Below are 19,803 nucleotides of genomic sequence, written 5' to 3' on the forward strand. Positions count from 1 at the left end.
CATCTTATATCCTCCCTTCAAGACACCATCCATTCCGTTCAACTGCTCTTCCAAGTCCTTTGCTGTCTCTGACAGAATTACAATGTCATCGGCGAACCTCAAAGTTTTTATTTCTTCTCCATGGATTTTAATACCTACTCCAAATTTTTCTTTTGTTTCCTTTACTGCTTGCTCAATATAGAGATTGAATAACATCAGGGAGAGGCTACAACCCTGTCTTACTCCCTTCCCAACCACTGCTTCCCTTTCATGTCCCTCAACTCTTATAACTGCCATCTGGTTTCTGTACAAGTTGTAAATAGCCTTTCGCTCCCTGTATTTTACCCCTGCCACCTTTAGAATTTGAAAGAGAGTATCCCAGTCAACATTGTCAAAAGCTTTCTCTAAGTCTACAAATGCTAGAAACGTAGGTTTGCCTTTCCTTAATCTTTCTTCTAAGATAAGTCGTAAGGTCAGTATTGCCTCACGTGTTCCAGTATTTCTACGGAATCCAAACTGATCTTCCCCGAGGTCAGCTTCTACTAGTTTTTCCATTCGTCTGTAAAGAATTCGTGTTAGTACTTTGCAGCTGTGGCTTATTAAACTGATTGTTCGGTAATTTTCACATCTGTCAACACCTGCTTTCTTTGGGATTGGAATTATTATATTCTTCTTGATGTCTGAGGGTATTTCGCCTGTTTCATACATCTTGCTCACCAGATGGTAGAGTTTTGTCATGACTGGCTCTCCCAAGGCCGTCAGTAGTTCCAATGGAATGTTGTCTACTCCGGGGGCCTTGTTTCGACTCAGGTCCTTCAGTGCTCTGTCAAACTCTTCACGCAGTATCGTATCTCCCATTTCATCTTCATTTACATCCTCTTCCATTTCCATAATATTGTCCTCAAGTGCATCGCCCTTGTATAGACCCTCTATATACTCCTTCCACCTTTCTGCTTTCCCTTCTTTGCTTAGAACTGGGTTTCCATCTGAGCTCTTGATGTTCATACATGTGGTTCTCTTATCTCCAAAGGTCTCTTTCATTTTCCTGTAGGCAGTATCTATCTTACCCCTAGTGAGATAAGCCTCTACATCCTTACATTTGTCCTCTAGCCATCCGTGCTTAGCCATTTTGCACTTCCTGTCGATCTCATTTTTGAGACGTTTGTATTCCTTTTTGCCTGCTTCATTTACTGCATTTTTATATTTTCTCCTTTCATCAATTAAATTCAATATTTCTTCTGTTACCCAAGGATTTCTACTAACCTTCTTCTTTTTACCTTGATCGTCTGCTACCTTCACTACTTCATCCCTCAGAGCTACCCATTCTTCTTCTACTGTATTTCTTTCCCCCATTCCTTTCAATTGTTCCCTTATGCTCTCCCTGAAACTCTGTACAACCTCTGGTTCTTTCAGTTTATCCAGGTCCCATCTCCTTAAATTCCCACCTTTTTGCAGTTTCTTCAGTTTTAATCTACAGGTCATAACCAATAGATTGTGGTCAGAGTCCACATCTGCCCCTGGAAATGTCTTACAATTTAAAACCTGGTTCCTAAATCTCTGTCTTACCATTATATAATCTATCTGATACCTTTTAGTATCTCCAGGGTTCTTCCATGTATACAACCTTCTATCATGATTCTTCAACCAAGTGTTAGCTATGATTAAGTTGTGCTCTGTGCAAAATTCTATCAGGCGGCTTCCTCTTTGATTTCTTAGCCCCAATCCATATTCACCTACTACGTTTCCTTCTCTCCGTTTTCCTACACTCGAATTCCAGTCACCCATGACTATTAAATTTTCGTCTCCCTTCACTATCTGTATAATTTCTTTTATTTCATCATACATTTCTTCGTCATCTGCAGAGCTAGTTGGCATATAAACTTGTACTACTGTAGTAGGTGTGGGCTTCGTATCTATCTTGGCCACAATAATGCGTTCACTATGCTGTTTGTAGTAGCTTACACGAATTCCTATTTTCCTATTCATTATTAAACCTACTCCTGCATTACCCCTATTTGACTTTGTGTTTATAACCCTGTAGTCACCTGACCAGAAGTCTTGTTCCTCCTGCCACCGAACTTCACTAATTCCCACAATATCTAACTTTAACCTATCCATTTCCCTTTTTTAATTTTCTAACCTACCTGCCCGATTAAGGGATCTGACATTCCACGCTCCGATCCGTAGAACGCCAGTTTTCTTTCTCCTGATAACGACATCCTCTTGAGTAGTCCCCGCCCGGAGATCCGAATGTGGGACTATTTTACCTCTGGAATATTTTACCCAAGAGGACGCCATCATCATTTAATCTTACAGTAAAGCTGCATGCCCTCGGGAAAAATTACGGCCGTAGTTTCCCCTTGCTTTCAGCCGTTCGCAGTACCAGCACAGCAGGCCGTTTTGGTTATTGTTACAAGGCCAGATCAGTCAATCATCCAGACTGTTGCCCTTGCAACTACTGAAAAGGCTGCTGCCCCTCTTCAGGAACCACACGTTTGTCTGGCCTCTCAACAGATACCCCTCCGTTGTGGTTGTACCTACGGTACGGCTATCTGTATCGCTGAGGCACGCAAGCCTCCCCACCAACGGCAAGGTCCATGGTTCATGGGGGGGGAATCTTTTAATAGTCATACGACAACTGATGATATATATATATATATAAAAAAAGAGAATTTAAATAATATAATAATAGTGACATAATAAACGTAAATGTGGTTTATTTGCACATGGTACTGGAGTTTCATCACACACTCCTGCAGCCCAGTGAGGGTTATACAGTGCATTAACCCTCCATCAATCATCCAGGAAAAGGTTCGTTTGGAACTGCAGGGGTAAAGTTCGAAGATATGAGTGTCAAAGGATGGCATCACACTAATGAACTTCTTATAGGAAGACAGTGAAGCAGCTTGAAATTGAGTGCTGAAGTGGCTGACACTAGTCAGAAGTCTCCTTCCAGAATGTTTGAGAATGCTGGAGAAAGTTGTAGAATATTCAAGAATGTTATAGAATCTTCCATAAAATTCGAAATTAGAGACTCTTCTAGATACAGAGGTAATCCAGAATTAACTGGAGGTACATTACTTACACATTCTGGGCATTTTCGGCAAACATTGCCAGTTATTGCAAAACTAACTCCAGTGTATGAAATCAATGCATGTTTGAAGAAATCATTTATTTGCCCTGGAATGAAGAAAGTAAATTAAGAACAAGCATGATAGTCCAAGTCACCAATGATGAAGAAGCGAAACGTTCTGTCGAGAAACTCTTACAAGTTAGTGAAGGCACTCACCCAGTTGATTGCATAACAGGTCAAATCCAACTTACAAATGATTTATGGAACATTGTCAACAGCCTGAATGAATTAATAGTTTTTCTGAACATTGTTGGTTGTTTGAAAGAACCATTCTTGCAGTAAGAAATAAAGTAACTGTCGATAGTGAAATGGTCATGACAATTATCAAACAGTATAACTGAAGCAAAGATACTACCAGGAAAATATAAAGAAAAACCAGCAGTTATTCTAAGGATTTGCTTGTATCTACCAATCTGATGTATCAGTTTGAAAGAATTAGGCTTTCCTCATGGTGAGTGATTTGAGGGTTGGGAATAAGTTAATTAAGTATGAAATATAGAGGAAAACAAAACAGACTTTTCTTTCATTAAATTAAATGCATCTGTGTTGATAAGCTTTATAATTTCTGTATATTAGCACATTTTACTTCCAGTCGCTGGTGTTTCTGTCACATGCTACCCTGCATACTATAGTGCTTGTGTGGTGGTAGATATTTCTGGAAATATGAGCGTTTGAAGTGGTCACTATCACACTGTGGTGGTTACCAAAACATCTTCCATCTCTTCACATCAATGTACATTTGAAGGAAAAAAATCCGAGATTTATCTGTGTTGCTAATCTTTTATGAACATCTTTCAGGGTTAATTAATATTTTTGAATGTTGTATGCGATTCTCAAATGTTCTAGATTTTAGAATGTTTTAGTAAGTTCCTGAATTTTTAACATTCTCAGATGTTTTGGAATGTTCACTATGTTGTATAAAGAAAAATTAGGGTATTGTTAAATACTTCAGTGGATTTAAGGCTACTAGAGATGACTTTTGAGCATTCAAGAGTACTTTTTAGTGTGGTACACTAATATATTTAAAATTTTTTGCATGTTTATTTTTACTGTGATCTCAAATGAACTGGATGTTCATAGAAAACTAATGAAAACACAAACCATGTGCAGTTTAACTTTTTCAGCTACAGAAGTATAAAATCTATTGGAGTGTTTAGGTGAGAGATATTCTGTGACCAAATTAATCTTATGACATAATCTCAATTCAGTTGAAAATATTAGATTACTAGATATAGAAATACAGTACAAAAAAATCAGAAATGAACTTTAAAATTAAGAATTATAAATATCGTAGGATCAGTTTGCCAAAGGTTTCAGCTTTCTCTGTATCACAACAGAAATAATTTTCAGTAATACTATTCTCAAATTGATCTATATATTGAAACATTATTGAAAGTATATTAATTTAAAATTTCACCTTTTATCTTTATTCACTTTGCACCAGAATTTATCACTTCCAAATCCACAATAATCATCACTTATTTGCAAACCTCAAGGGGGTAGCCCTGTTTGAATGCGTGAAAACTAGACAATTTTTCGTGATTTTTTCAAGTCAAATAAAATGTATTACTAAAACTGATGAAATAGTTATATTGCTTACACTTTTGTCTTTAATAAATCTTTTTCATGTCCTAGTCATGCACTCCCTGTAACCACTGAACCAGGTAGAAGGACCCCTTACAGCCAGAACACTGGTCATCGACAGGAACCCCAAAGCCTTCATACTGGACCTGCAACATATTAATTTTGCATAAGTCATTTTATATACATTTTCTTTCAATATCTATGGGATAACTAGAAAATTATCAGTTCTAAGAAAATGGTTGCATGTTGAAACAAATGACATTTTCTTTCCCACAAAAATCGAGACAAAATCGTTCATCCAATATACACTTTTGAAGATATCACAAAACCGCTGTTAACACTGACACCGAATTCAGTCCAGACTGACAGCTTTAAATTCCGATCAAAATCGTATGCATCATTCTCACATTACTTTTCTTCCCAATTGAGAAGTACGATTTCGAGGAAAACGCATTTAAAGATTTGGGTTATATTTTTTGCAGTTAAGTTAAACATAACTCTAATCAGCGATCCCTGTATCATACAGCAATTCTTACAGATCTAAAAGGAGGTCCTCCTCCAACTTTTCATGATTATCGTGGTTCTGCAGACCTCTTTAGTAGCTTCTGTCATCTGCTGCTCTGCTCGCTCGATACGCTTTTCGACTGCTTTTGTGTAGAAGTTGTAACAGGCTGGTCAGATCTCAAGTTCGAGCACATCCATAATTTCCATAATGCCTGATAGGCCACCACTGATATGACATATGGACTATTTTTGCCCCACTGTCTTAATAGATGTCATATCAGCCTGTACCTTCTACTTATCAGTGTTTTCCAATATTCCTTTCCTCTCCGATTCTCCACAGGACCTCCTCATTCCTTACCATATCAGTCCATTTCATTTTTAACATTGGTCTGTAGCACCACGTCTCAAATGCTTCGATTCTCTTCTGTTCCAGTTTTCCCACAGTCCACGTTTCACTACCATACAATGCTGTGCTCCAAAAACATATTCTCAGAAATTTCTTCCTCAAGACCTAGTAGACTTCTCTTGCCCCATCCATCATTGGTTATTTTGTTGCCTAGGTAACAGAATTCCTTAACTTCATCTACTTCGTGATCATCAGTCCTGATGTTAAGTTTCTCACTGCTCTCATTTCTACTAGTTCTCATTACTTTCGTTTTTCTTCGGTTTACTCTCAATCCATATTCTGTACGCATCAGACTGTCCATTCCATTCAGTTGGTCATGTAATTCTTCTTCACTTTCATTCGGGATAGCAATGTCATCAACGAATCGTATCCTTCATATCCTTTCACCTCGAATTTTAATTCCACTCCTGAACTTTCTTTTATTTCCATAATTACGTTTTCGATGTACAGACTGAACAGAAGAGGCGAACGACTACAGCCCTAAGTTACAGCCTTTTTAATCGGAGCATTTCGTTCTTGGTCGTCCACTCTTATTATTCCCTCTTGCTTCTCGCCCGTATTGTATATTACATGTCTCTCTTTACAGCTCACCCCTCTTTTTCTCAGAATTTCGAATATCTTGGACTATTTTACACTGCAGAAAGCTTTTCCTAGGTTGAAAAATCCTATGAACTTGTTTTCTTTAGTCTTGCTTCCATTATCAACCCCAGTGTCAGAATCACCTCTCTCGTCCTTTTACCTATCATAAAGCCAAACTGATCGTCATCTAACACATGCTCAATTTTCTTACCATTCTTCTATAAATTATTCTTATCAGCAACTTTGATGCATGAACTGTTAAGCTGATTGTGCGATAATTCACGCACTTCTCAGCTCTTGCCATCTTCGAGATTGAATGATGTTTTTTCCGAAAGTCAGATGGTATGTCACCGGACTCATACATTCTACACACCAACTTGAAAAGTCATTTTGTTGCCACTTCCCCCAGTGATTTTAGAAATTCTGATGGAATGTTATCTATCCTTTCTGCCTTATTTGATCTTAAGACCCCCAAAGATCTTTTGAATTCTGATTCTAATATGGGGGCCCCTGTCTCTTCTAAATCGACTCCAGTTTCTTCTTCTATCGCATCATTAAAATCTTCCCCCTCACAGATGCTTTCAATGTATTCTTTCTACCTATCTGCTCTCTCCTCTGCATTTAACAGTGAAATTCCCATTGCACTCTTAATGTTATCACGCTTTCTTTTAATGTTGCCAAAGGTTGTTTTGATTTTCCTGTATGCTGAGTAAGTCCTACCAACCATAATTCCTTTTTCGATTTCCCCACATTTTTCACGGAGCCATTTCTTCTTAGCTTCACTGCTCTTCCTATTTATTTCATTCCTCAGTGACTTGTTTTTCTGTATTCCTGAGTCTCCCAGAAAATTGTTGTGCTACCTCCTTTCATCAATCAATTGAAGTATTTTTTCTGTTGCCCATGGTTTTTTCGCACTTACCTTCTTTGTACCTGTGTTTTCCTTCCCAACATCTGTGATCGCCATTTTTAGGGAAGTCCATCCCTCTTCAATTGTATTGCCTACTGAGCTATTCCTTACTGCTGTATCTATAGCCTTAGAGAACTTGAAATGTATCTCATCCTTCCTTAGTACTTCTGCATCCCACTTCTTTGTGTATTGATTCTTCCTGACTAATGTCTTAAACTTCAGCCTACTCTTCATCACTACTGAATTGTGATCTGAGTCTGTATCTGCTCCTGGGTATGCCGTACAATCCAGTATCTGATTTCGGAATCTCTGTCTGACCATGATGTAATCTAAATGAAATCTTCCAGTATCAACCAGCCTTTTCCAAGCATACCTCCTCCTGTTGTGATTCCTGAAAAGAGTATTCACTGTAACTAGCCGAAATTTATTACAGAACTCAATTAAATTTTCTCCTCTCTCATTCCTTGTCTTGAGCCGATATTCTCCTGTAACCTTTTCTTCTACTCCTTCCCCTAGAACTGCATTCCAGTCCCCCATGACTGCTGGATTTTCGTCTCCCTTTACATACTGTATTATCCTTTCAATACCCTTGTACACATTCTCTTCATCTTCAGTTTGTGACATCGGTATGTATACCTTAACTACCGTTGTCGGTATTGGTTTGCAATAACCATGCTAGTTAACTGTTCACAGTAACACACTCTCTGTCATAACTTCCTATTCATAACGAATCCTACTCACATTATACCATTTCCTGCTGATATTTCCCCATACTCATCTGACCAGATATCCTTATCTTCTTTCCACTTTACTTCACTGACCCCTACTATATCTAGATTGAGTCTTTGCATTTACCTTTTCAGATTTTCTAGTTTCCCTACCATTGTCAAGCTTCTGACATTCCACACCCCGACTCATAGAAAGTTATCCTTCCATTGATTAACCAACCTTTTTCTCGTGGTGACCTCCCCCTCCCAGAGATCAGAATAGGGGACTATTTCAGAATCTTTTGCTAAAGGAGAGATCATCATGATACTTCTTCAGTTGCAGTCCACTTGTCCTGTGGATAGACATTATGTGTCTTTAATGTAGTGGTTTCCATTGCCTTCTGCATCCTCATACCATTGATCTTTGTTGCTTCTTCCACCTTCGGGGACAGTTTCCCACACCTAGGACAAGAGTGCTCTGAACCTCTGTCCACTCCTCTGCCCTCTTTGACAACGCCATTGACAGACTGAGGGTGAATTCTTATGCCAGAAATCTTCAGCCACCAATGCTAATTACTAATTAAAATTTAAGCATTATAAAAGGATTTCTTCCACCTCTTGCTACCTAGATATTAACAAGATTTTACACATTAATGTTCTTCCCTATTACTTTAAAATAACCCATAATTATATTATCAAAGTGACCATTATCGCAGGTAAATTAGCATCATGGAGGCAAGAAAATTAGGTTGTCTCAATGATACAATCATTAGAGATAAAGTACTTAGCTATATTGTGTTAGAATGCTCCAATAGGAACTATTCTGGCAGTTGACTTAATCAGTCCAGAAAAGCACAGAATATCTAAAGGTAAACAGATTGGGTTTGAGAGACACTTTACTGAAATGCAGTTTGAATTAACTCATTAATCCATAGTATCTGTTAATTCTGTATCTACATTGTGCAATCCTCCATGAACATTGTATCTGTAATTTAAATCTTTTTAATCACCTTGACCATTTTCTCTTCTTACCAGATTCATCTAATAGATAAACTCTTTAGACTGTTTTTCGAATTTTTCTTGTTTGATTTTAGTGCAAAGTTATCAGTAGCCAGGTGCAACCTTTTTAAAGTAGAGTTGTAATTTACATCTTAACTTATCTGCAGTTACACTGCCCATAATTCCTCAAGTTTGCTGCTGCTGTGGCGAATGCAACCAATTGAAATGTATAGAAACATGATACAATTGCAATACAAACATTATTAACACAAAATTTCAACTTAGTTTTTTAAATTATCTTAAAGGACTTTGGGTTCCCTTAAAGAATCACTGATACCATGAGAAGTATCAGTATGAGTCATCTTTCCCTTTATATAAATTGACTGAATTTTATTAAAGGAATGGAGCAATTTGATGTCACATATATATCAAGGCTCTATAGATGATTAAGGTAATAAATATGAGTAAAAGAGTGCTTCTAACACTATGTCCTAAATAGTTCAAAAGCAATGGGAAAACTGACATATAATAACTGCAATCTTATTGCCAGTAGTATGTTCCTTTGTAATAAAAAAACCTTTAGCCAATTTACACAAAATGTTGCAAAAGGAATATTTTTGTGTAATGTAGTTTTCACTTATACACTCCTGGAAATGGAAAAAAGAACACATTGACACCGGTGTGTCAGACCCACCATACTTGCTCCGGACACTGCGAGAGGGCTGTACAAGCAATGATCACACGCACGGCACAGCGGACACATCAGGAACCGCGGTGTTGGCCGTCGAATGGCGCTAGCTGCGCAGCATTTATGCACCGCCGCCGTCAGTGTCAGCCAGTTTGCCGTGGCATACGGAGCTCCATCGCAGTCTTTAACACTGGTAGCATGCCGCGACAGCGTGGACGTGAACCGTATGTGCAGTTGACGGACTTTGAGCGAGGGCGTATAGTGGGCATGCGGGAGGCCGGGTGGACGTACCGCCGAATTGCTCAACACGTGGGGCGTGAGGTCTCCACAGTACATCGATGTTGTCGCCAGTGGTCGGCGGAAGGTGCACGTGCCCGTCGACCTGGGACCGGACCGCAGCGATGCACGGATGCACGCCAAGACCGTAGGATCCTACGCAGTGCCGTAGGGGACCGCACCGCCACTTCCCAGCAAATTAGGGACACTGTTGCTCCTGGGGTATCGGCGAGGACCATTCGCAACCGTCTCCATGAAGCTGGGCTACGGTCCCGCACACCGTTAGGCCGTCTTCCGCTCACGCCCCAACATCGTGCAGCCCGCCTCCAGTGGTGTCGCGACAGGCGTGAATGGAGGGACGAATGGAGACGTGTCGTCTTCAGCGATGAGAGTCGCTTCTGCCTTGGTGCCAATGATGGTCGTATGCGTGTTTGGCGCCGTGCAGGTGAGCGCCACAATCAGGACTGCATACGACCGAGGCACACAGGGCCAACACCCGGCATCATGGTGTGGGGAGCGATCTCCTACACTGGCCGTACACCACTGGTGATCGTCGAGGGGACACTGAATAGTGCACGGTACATCCAAACCGTCATCGAACCCATCGTTCTACCATTCCTAGACCGGCAAGGGAACTTGCTGTTCCAACAGGACAATGCACGTCCGCATGTATCCCGTGCCACCCAACGTGCTCTAGAAGGTGTAAGTCAACTACCCTGGCCAGCAAGATCTCCGGATCTGTCCCCCATTGAGCATGTTTGGGACTGGATGTAGCGTCGTCTCACGTGGTCTGCACGTCCAGCACGAACGCTGGTCCAACTGAGGCGCCAGGTGGAAATGGCATGGCAAGCCGTTCCACAGGACTACATCCAGCATCTCTACGATCGTCTCCATGGGAGAATAGCAGCCTGCATTGCTGTGAAAGGTGGATATACACTGTACTAGTGCCGACATTGTGCATGCTCTGTTGCCTGTGTCTATGTGCCTGTGGTTCTGTCAGTGTGATCATGTGATGTATCTGACCCCAGGAATGTGTCAATAAAGTTTCCCCTTCCTGGGACAATGAATTCACGGTGTTCTTATTTCAATTTCCAGGAGTGTATAACTGCATGTTACAGTGTCTGAAATACATATTGAGGGTATAAGAGCAAGGAATTGTAATGTAAATGTCTGTAATACCACTGTAAGAAACACTAAATAATCATGAAATAAGCACTTAGGCAACTTTGAAATTCACTTACTAACACAGGGAATTTGTGCAGTGTGGTGGTTAAGGAGGATTTTGAAATTCATTAAATGAGGTTAAGACTATACTGGAAGGAATAAAAAAAATTTATTTGTACGATTTTTCAGGATCACAAGCATTGCGTAATCATGCAATTAATATTGAATAAGTTGGTGTATTTTCAGAGTGACACTTTTCATCACTTTCAGTATCATACAACCCATTCTGGAAAACACTTACTGTATCCCTGTGAAACTGGAGCTTGTCAGTAATCCTCCAATTATTACCACAATGTTTTGTTAAAACTTGACCATATCTGACATTCTGTTTTGATCAGGTTCAGGTAAATGGTATTGACTGGAGCTAGTTTGGTATCCAATTCAGTTGTCTCCACCTTTGTTCCATCTTTTGTTATCATACATCATTTCTGTATGGTTGTTACCCATGATCTTTAATATTTTACAAAATATTGTAATATAGAATCTCTTCCACTGACTAAATTTGAAGCACTATGATGCCAGATTCTTGAAATACTAGCTGCTTGATCTTTTTAGTGGATCACTTGTTATATTTAATGTGTACCATACAGAAAATTATGCTATAATTTCCCTCTATCTTAATATTTCTATTATTGCAAAAAAACCTGCCAGTTTCATTGTGTTAGCAGGGTCTCTGAATGAAGAAATTTACTCCTGTGTTTACAAATGTAGGCTTCCATGGCCATTGTCACATTCAATAAGATTTTTCTGTGTTTGTGGCCACAGAGTCAATAGATAAAATTACCGACATTTTGGTCCCTGTTCAGACGTGAAGAAGGTCATTTACAACAGGGACCAAAACATCGTTAATTTTATATATTAACAATGCAGTCACAAACCCAGAAAATATTTAATGCTTCTGTGTTTCTCTTTTTACCCTCTAAGCCAGTTTATCAGGGCCAGCTTTATGGTCATAGGAAAAAACCACTGATAGTTATTTGCAGAATATGCTAACTATGGTATGAACGTGAGTACACACAATATGATACCATAACTGAAACAGTATCCTCATTCAATTACAATTAAATAAAGAGTCCAATATATTCTTTATTCTGTTGGGTCAGTAAGTGATATGTCATACATCTGTGAAACTCAGAAAAAAATGGGATAAAACATGTGAGATTTTCACACCCAAATGTTTGTACATGGACTGGGTGAACAGCTGAGCCAGAAGTATGACAGACTTAAAAAGGATCAAGGAATATTACGTCTAGCAAAGGCAATAGTGTTTGCAAACCGGTGGTGACCGGTGCATGGACCATTTCGCATTATAAACAATATAGTATGTGAGAGGACAAATATCTTATGCATTCCAAGACAAGCTAACATGCCCTAGCTCCTGTGATTATTATAATTCTACATACTGCAGTATCAATTTGAAATAGTGATTTCTTTACCTAAAAGTGATTCTAGGCTCTTCATAAAATATTGTGGAATATGTAGTATTTATAGAGTATCCTGCTATCTCCAGTAACATAAATATCAATGAGCAACTCATATTGACTCGCAATTCTGAAGTAATACTAATTGGCTAGCTTGCTGTATTTACATAATTGAATGATTAATTAGTGGAAGTAACTATAGGGGTCATTTCATTAATTCTTGCCCTATGTCTCCACATTCACTTTTCAACTACTTTTGCAGTTCTTGCAAAAACACAGATCCAATTTTTATCATGTGGTTCTTATAATAATTACACTACTGGCCATTAAAATTGCTACATCACGAAGATGACATGCTACAGACGCGATATTTAACCTGCAGGAAGAAGATGCTGTGATATAAAAATGTTTAGCTTTTCAGAGCTTTCACACAAGTTTGGCGCCGGTGGCGACACCTACAACGTGCTGACATGAGGAAAGTTTCCAACCGATTTCTCATACACAAACAGCAGTTGACAGGCGTGGCCTGGTGAAACGTTATTGTGATTCCTCGTGTGAGGAGGAGAAATGGGTACCATCACGTTTCCTAAAGGTCGGATTGTAGCCTATCGCGATTACGGTTTATCGTATCGTGACATTGCTGCTCAAGTTGGTCGAGATCCAATGACTGTTAGCGAATATAGAATCGGTGGGTTCAGGAGGGTAATACAGAACGCCGTGCTGGGTCCCAACGGCCTCGTATCACTAGCAGTCGAGATGACAGGCATCTTATCCGCATCGCTGTAACGGATCGTGCAGCCACGTCTCGATCCCTGAGTCAACAGATAGGGACGTTTGCAAGACAAAACAATCTTCTGCACGAACAGTTCGACGACGTTTGCAGCAGCATGGACTATCAGCTCTTAGACCATGGCTGCGGTTACCCTTGAAGCTGCATCACAGACAGGAGTGCCTGCGATGGTGTACTCAACGACGAACCTGGGTGCTCGAATGGTAAAAGTCATTTTTTCGGATGAATCGAGGTTCTGTTTACAGCATCATGATGGTCGCATCCGTGTTTGGCGACATCGCGGTGAACGCACATTGGAAGTGTGTATTTGTCATCGCCATACTGGCATATCACCCGGCATGATGGAAAATGGACAGTGGACGTCACATTTCAGATGTGCTACGACCTGTGGCTCTACCCTTCATTCGATCCCTGCAAAACCCCTATTTCAGCAAGATAATGCACGAGCGCATGTTGTAGGTCATGTACGGGCCTTTCTGGATACAGAAAATGTTCCACTGCTGCCCTGGCCAGCACATTCTCCAGATCTCTCACCAACTGAAAAAGTCTGGTCAATGGTGGCCGAGCAACTGGCTTGTCACAATACGCCAGTCACTACTCTTGATGAACTGTGGTATTGTGTTGAAGCTGCATGGGCAGCTGTACCTGTACACGCCATCCAAGCTCTGTTTGACTCAATACCCAGGCGTACCAAGGCCGGTATTATGGCCAGAAGTGATTGTTCTGGGTACTGATTTCTCAGGATCTATGCACCCAAATTGCGAGAAAATGCAATCAGTTCTAGTATAATGTATTTGTCCAATGAATACCCGTTTATCATCTGCATTTCGTCTTAGCGTAGCAATTTTAATGGCAAGTAATGTATATTGGACATAAATGGAGAAGAACAACGGTTGCTAATATTTACAATGAGTAACAATAGCTCTTTTTATTTCAGCAGTATACTGACACACATCCACGTTAATATCCATAAATATTTTGATTCACCTGGACATTGCAGGAATAGTACCTTTTGTATTTATAACTTTGGCTTTGGCAAACGTTTCTAGCAGCTGAGGGAGAGAGGCTGTACCACTCATTTATCTCTTGGCTTAAGGTTTTATGCTGGCTATGCTATGCTGCTGACCATACTGTTACTATTTATGTCTGCCATCAGATAATTAATTGATATTCTGTTGATAAACCCATCAATTTTTTTATTATCCGGCAGCTAGTTTCAGCAATGCAATTTGACAACCCATTTAAATCACTAGGGTCTTATTTTTAAAATTTTTGATGATGCATACCACATGTCTTCAATTTTGAAATGTAATTATATATGACTGTGCATGTATGTGCCCATTCACATATAATGTATAAATGTTGCATGATGCTATTGTTTGTTACAACAATACGTCATTTACAAAAGCTGTCCAGAACTATTTTAAGAAGATTTTATGTGCAATTAATTGTTGCCACATAAACCACAGTCAAGAATCATAAAAGCTTCTTCATAAGCAATTTAATCCACTACACTGTGGGACTGCATATATTTAACAGCCACAGACAAATGTCTGAAGTGTGAATATTTTAAATGTTCTTGTACAGTATCTACTGTATCTACTTCTTGTAAGCTATAAGACTGCACAGTAGATTGTCAGATATCTCTTACTCATAGAATTATAAGCTGTCAAGTTCTATATGATGCCTCATGGTTACAGGAACAAGCTGTAAACATATTTCGCCACATACAATTTGTTATTGTTCATGTACTAATGTTATCTCAGATTCAAATACATTAAATTCTCTACTGTAAATGAGTATAGGTCATTGTATAAAATACATGGTACACTGACGAGCCATAACGTTTTGACCACTGCTCACCACAAGATTGTTCACAACTTGGTAGTTGTGCAAATGTGACATGGTAAGGGAAGTATATAAGTAGTATAGAGATGGTGGAGAATAATTCTAGAAATGGTATGGGCCACAATTGCGGAAATTTACTGACACAAGAGAGACTGACGAAGGGCAGATTCTGATGGCCCAGTGCCTGGGAACAAGCACCTCGAATATGGTGAAGGTGGGTGGCTGTTGGTGTGCTATTGTTGTGAGCATCTGAGGAAAGTGGTTGAAAAACAGTGAAACCACGAGCAGGTATTTGACGACTGCACCTCACAACATGGAGGTTGGAGGTCGTCCTGCTCTGTAAAACAGGAAAAATCTGCAGTACATCCGGTCAAAGAGTACATTGCCAGTGCAGGTGTAAGTCTTTCACTGCATGAAGTTCAGCGCACCTTTTTGAATATGAGGTTCTATAGCAGACAACTGCTATATCCTCCCATGTTGACCCAACTACATAGCCAGTTATGACAGCAGTGGGCACAGGTTGAGTGTGATTGAACTGTAGATCAATGACAGCAAGCTGATTGGTCAAATGGATCAAAATTATTGTTACATAACATCAATGGTCAAATTCATATATGCCATCATGCAGCTGCTCGAAACATGCACTGTGCCACGAATGCAACTAGCTGAGGGCTGTGTTACGCAATGGGGCCATTAACCTGGGTTTCTAAGGGATCTGTGGTAGTAATGGAAAGTACCATAACATCTGTGGACCATATGAACATCAATGCAGCACACCTGCATCCCGCCACGTTCGATGTTATCTTTGACCTCAGTGGCATTTTGTACCAGGTAACAGCCCATGTCACAAGGCCAGAATATGCTGCAGCGGTTTGATGAGCTTACACTGATGTCTTGGCAAACACATTTTTCTTATCTGAACTTGGTGGAAAACAGCTGGAACGTTATTGGGCGCCAAAATCACACTCACAAACAACCAGCTTATAAATTGCAGAAATTGTGTATCCTGTGTGCAGAAATCTGGTACCTCATCTGTTCAGAAAGTTACCAAAGATTTGTTGAATCTACGCCACTCGGAAATGCTGTTGTACTGCATTCCCTAGGTGGACCAGTATGCTACTGCCTGCTCATAACATTTTCGCTCATCATTGTATTGTGTGTATTGCAGATTAAACCAAAATTTCACTACCTAGAGACTTAAGATTTATAAGGAGTTATGTGTGGATCAACATGCTGGTGCAAATGAAGCTAAGTTGAAGAAATGTTGTTGTACTCTGCTATTTTCTTTAGTGTGTTTGAAAACTCAGGAGCAAGGGACACAACGAATTGTGAGACTCTTAAAAATAGTCATGCTGGCTTTCCACTTCTTAATATCAATGGAGAACTCCAACTGATAGAAAGAATCCGCTCAATAAAAGTACCTGAGTTTTTGAACAAAAAAAAAAAACCTGAGAAACCTGTTGTATGCCATAGAGCTCCAAGCAACTACTCACCTCATACTAAATTCGACCCAAATCGAAAGACAAATTCTTCAGTAAAGGGTAGAAATAGAGTATATGGTTCACAAAAACCTATCTCTGACAGTAAAAGTGATGAAAATCGATGAGAAGTTAGCGCCAATTTTGTTTCTTTCAACACTAACGAGCCTGTCGTCTTAATAACTCCAGTAAAAATGATAATGGTTTTCTGTCAGTATTTGGCTGTTTGCGAAAAGACACAACCGGTAATGGGATAGTGTGGAATAATATTTTCTGCTGTTAATATACTGTTACTGTGGAAACAGAAGAACTACCCTTAGCATCAGAGGATGGAAGAAAGAATGCTGACTTATTCTGTTCAATGAGTCTCCACCGAGCAGATTTTTTGCAGTATTGTTGGACCTACTTTTTGCTAAATAAAAAGGCGAACAGTGAAAAATCTCTAGCAATGACGACACAGTGACACGAAAACGTTCAGCAGGAGATAAATTTGTGGCTCAGCCAGCTTGACAGACATAATCCCAGTTTTTATATTAAATAAAATAACATGATATTGATTTCTTCATTCTCTTATGAAGTAATGACACGAATTATTGAAATAGCAGTAAGGAAAAACACGTGTCCAAGTTAATGCTGGATACTATTGACTTAATGAATAATGCAATAATGCTGAAGAGACAGGTGCAGACTTATTTGTGAGTTATACTACTCACATCCTCATTTAGAAGACCAGGAAGACTGTAGATCCCTCCAACAGACGAAATATAGCAATATATTCTAAATCGATGTAGTCTTCGAAATACTTTGCCCTACATCCGATTTTCTTATCGCGTTCCACTTTGACAAACAATTTTGGAAAATCTCATTATCACTATTTGCTTCTATAGTTATTTCTACTACTATGAGCTCTTATGTATTTGCCAGGTAACCTCTCTAATGGTGCAGTTCCATTTCGGCAGCTGAGATGACTACAACTGCATGATCTAAGCTTACAATTGGAGCTGTGTGAGTTATGAGCCCCCTATGCAAACACCAAAGCCGCGCCCCTCAGATTCTCTATGACGTCGTGGCACAGAACGGAAATATATTTTTCTGATTTTCATGCTGTAAAAACACTTGGTCATACACAAAACTAAGCCACATCCGTTTCTGCGCATATATTTTTAGTAAATGTTTTACATTTCTCGTGAAACAACAAAAATAGGAACTTTTAATTTCATATGTTTCTTAGTTCTATGGCGTTTCTCGAGTGACATCCAATAAAGCAGTTAGGTAAAAATCTGCCTTTGTATACATTTGGTAGTGCAGAATGTCAGCTTTAGAGTAAGCTACTTATCTTTTCCTAATTTGTAATTCTCATTCAGAAATGAAGTTGTTTGTGAAGCATATGTAGTTAATTTACGATCTTCTATTGAAAATATAAGATAGTGTGCAGCTTATTATTCGCTTCACTTCATTTGAGGGTCACTCGAAATGAAATACATACTATTTTTGTAGAAATACAGATTTCATTCTGCGTGTGTGAAAGTTTTACAGTGTGTAGATATATCCTTCCCACTTGTTTTCAAACTTAGTTTAACCTGTTTCCGTGAGTGGCACATTCACAACATGTCTTCAAGATGGCTGCTACACTTGACATTCGTCAGAAGCAATGTGCTGTCATAGAATTCCTGTGCTGTGAAAACGAGACAGTGGGAAACATCCACAAGAGGTTGAAAAAGGTGTATGGAGATGCTGCTGTCGATCGCAGTACAGTTAGTCAGTAGGCCAACAGGTTACGCTATGAAAGCATGCACGGCAGTGTTGAGGATTGTCTTTGCAGTGGCAGGCGATCACAAAACTCGGATGGACAACACTGAAACACCCACCTTACAGTCCTGACCTGGCTCCATGTGACTATCATCTCTCTGGGAAACTGAAAGACTCTCTTTGTGGAACAAGGTTTGAAGATGATGACTCCTTTGCGCACGCTGCCCAATAGTGGCTCCAACAGGTTGGTCCAGAATTTTACCGTGTGGGTATACAGACGTTGGTTCCAAGATGGTGTAAGGCAGTTGAGAGGGATGGAAATTTTGTGGAGAAATGAAAATATTGTTCCTAAAGGATGTATCTACACACTGTAAAACTTTCAAACATGTAGAATAAAAGATGAATTTAAAAAAAAAATAGTGTGCATTTCTTTTGGAGTGACCCTCGTACCACTCAGATACACTTTATATATTCAGAGGGAAAATAGCTGAAAGTACCACAAAGTTTTTGAACTGGTAGTTTTAAAGGCACATTTGCATGCTGAGCTTTTATTAGCAAAAAACGTAATTATAATGAAATAAAGAAATAATTTTAGCTGCAAATATAGTCCACAGTTGTATAAATATTGTATGCAGGCGCTGGAAACATTTGAAGATATTTGATCGTCAGATTATTAGCAAAATAAGAGGCACCTTTTGTTTTCTAGATCTTGTCCAGATCGGACATATTTTGGCACACCACCATTAATATTACATTATTTTATTAATGCATTCACGAGTTGCAACCAAACGGTACTTGTAATTGCATAATTCAAGTCTCAATGTAAGTGTAGTAATTTAATCGTGTTTTATTTCAGGATATACTGTAATTACTAACCTATGCATGTTTTTTTTATTTTGTATCTTTAGTCATTGTAAGGTTGTTGGGTGACTATGCATAGCAAAATGTTCCATACTTCTAAGCAAAAAGTCGTCAGGCTCGATCCACCATCGTCTTTGGGTGCTGTCTTATTACGAAGTCCGATTGTAGTAAAACACAGAGAGAAGAAACACGGTTAAAAAATACTAGAACGGACCCATAACCAAAAAAGCCATGCTCAAGGGCCGAAACTTTGTATGATATATAATTAATTGTATTGCCTCGGTCCAAGTACGAACGAGCTAAAATTAAATATGCAGTTCAATTTTAGTTCTAGTTTAGACCAGATAAGAGTGTCTATCATTTCCGAGAACATTTTGGTCACTGTGGACCCATCCAAAATTCCTCCACCTGTCGAGTGGTCTTCATTGTTTTGGTTCAAAGTGACTGTACGTGCAATAGTGAACCAGTTCTTGCTATTCAGACTTGCAGGGAAGCAGATATACAGAGATACAACAGAGTAAATTTCAATTTGCGATGCACTCAAAAGTGTCTGCGCACTTCAATATGACAATTTTTTCATGTACTCAGTTTGTCTGGCGATATACAAATATTTGTACACAAGTGGTTGTGACATAGAACAAATGTCCGTTGACAAGTCTTTATGGAAACA

The sequence above is a fragment of the Schistocerca piceifrons genome, chromosome 8 (assembly GCF_021461385.2).
Source record: "Schistocerca piceifrons isolate TAMUIC-IGC-003096 chromosome 8, iqSchPice1.1, whole genome shotgun sequence".
Classification (NCBI taxonomy): domain Eukaryota; kingdom Metazoa; phylum Arthropoda; class Insecta; order Orthoptera; family Acrididae; genus Schistocerca; species Schistocerca piceifrons.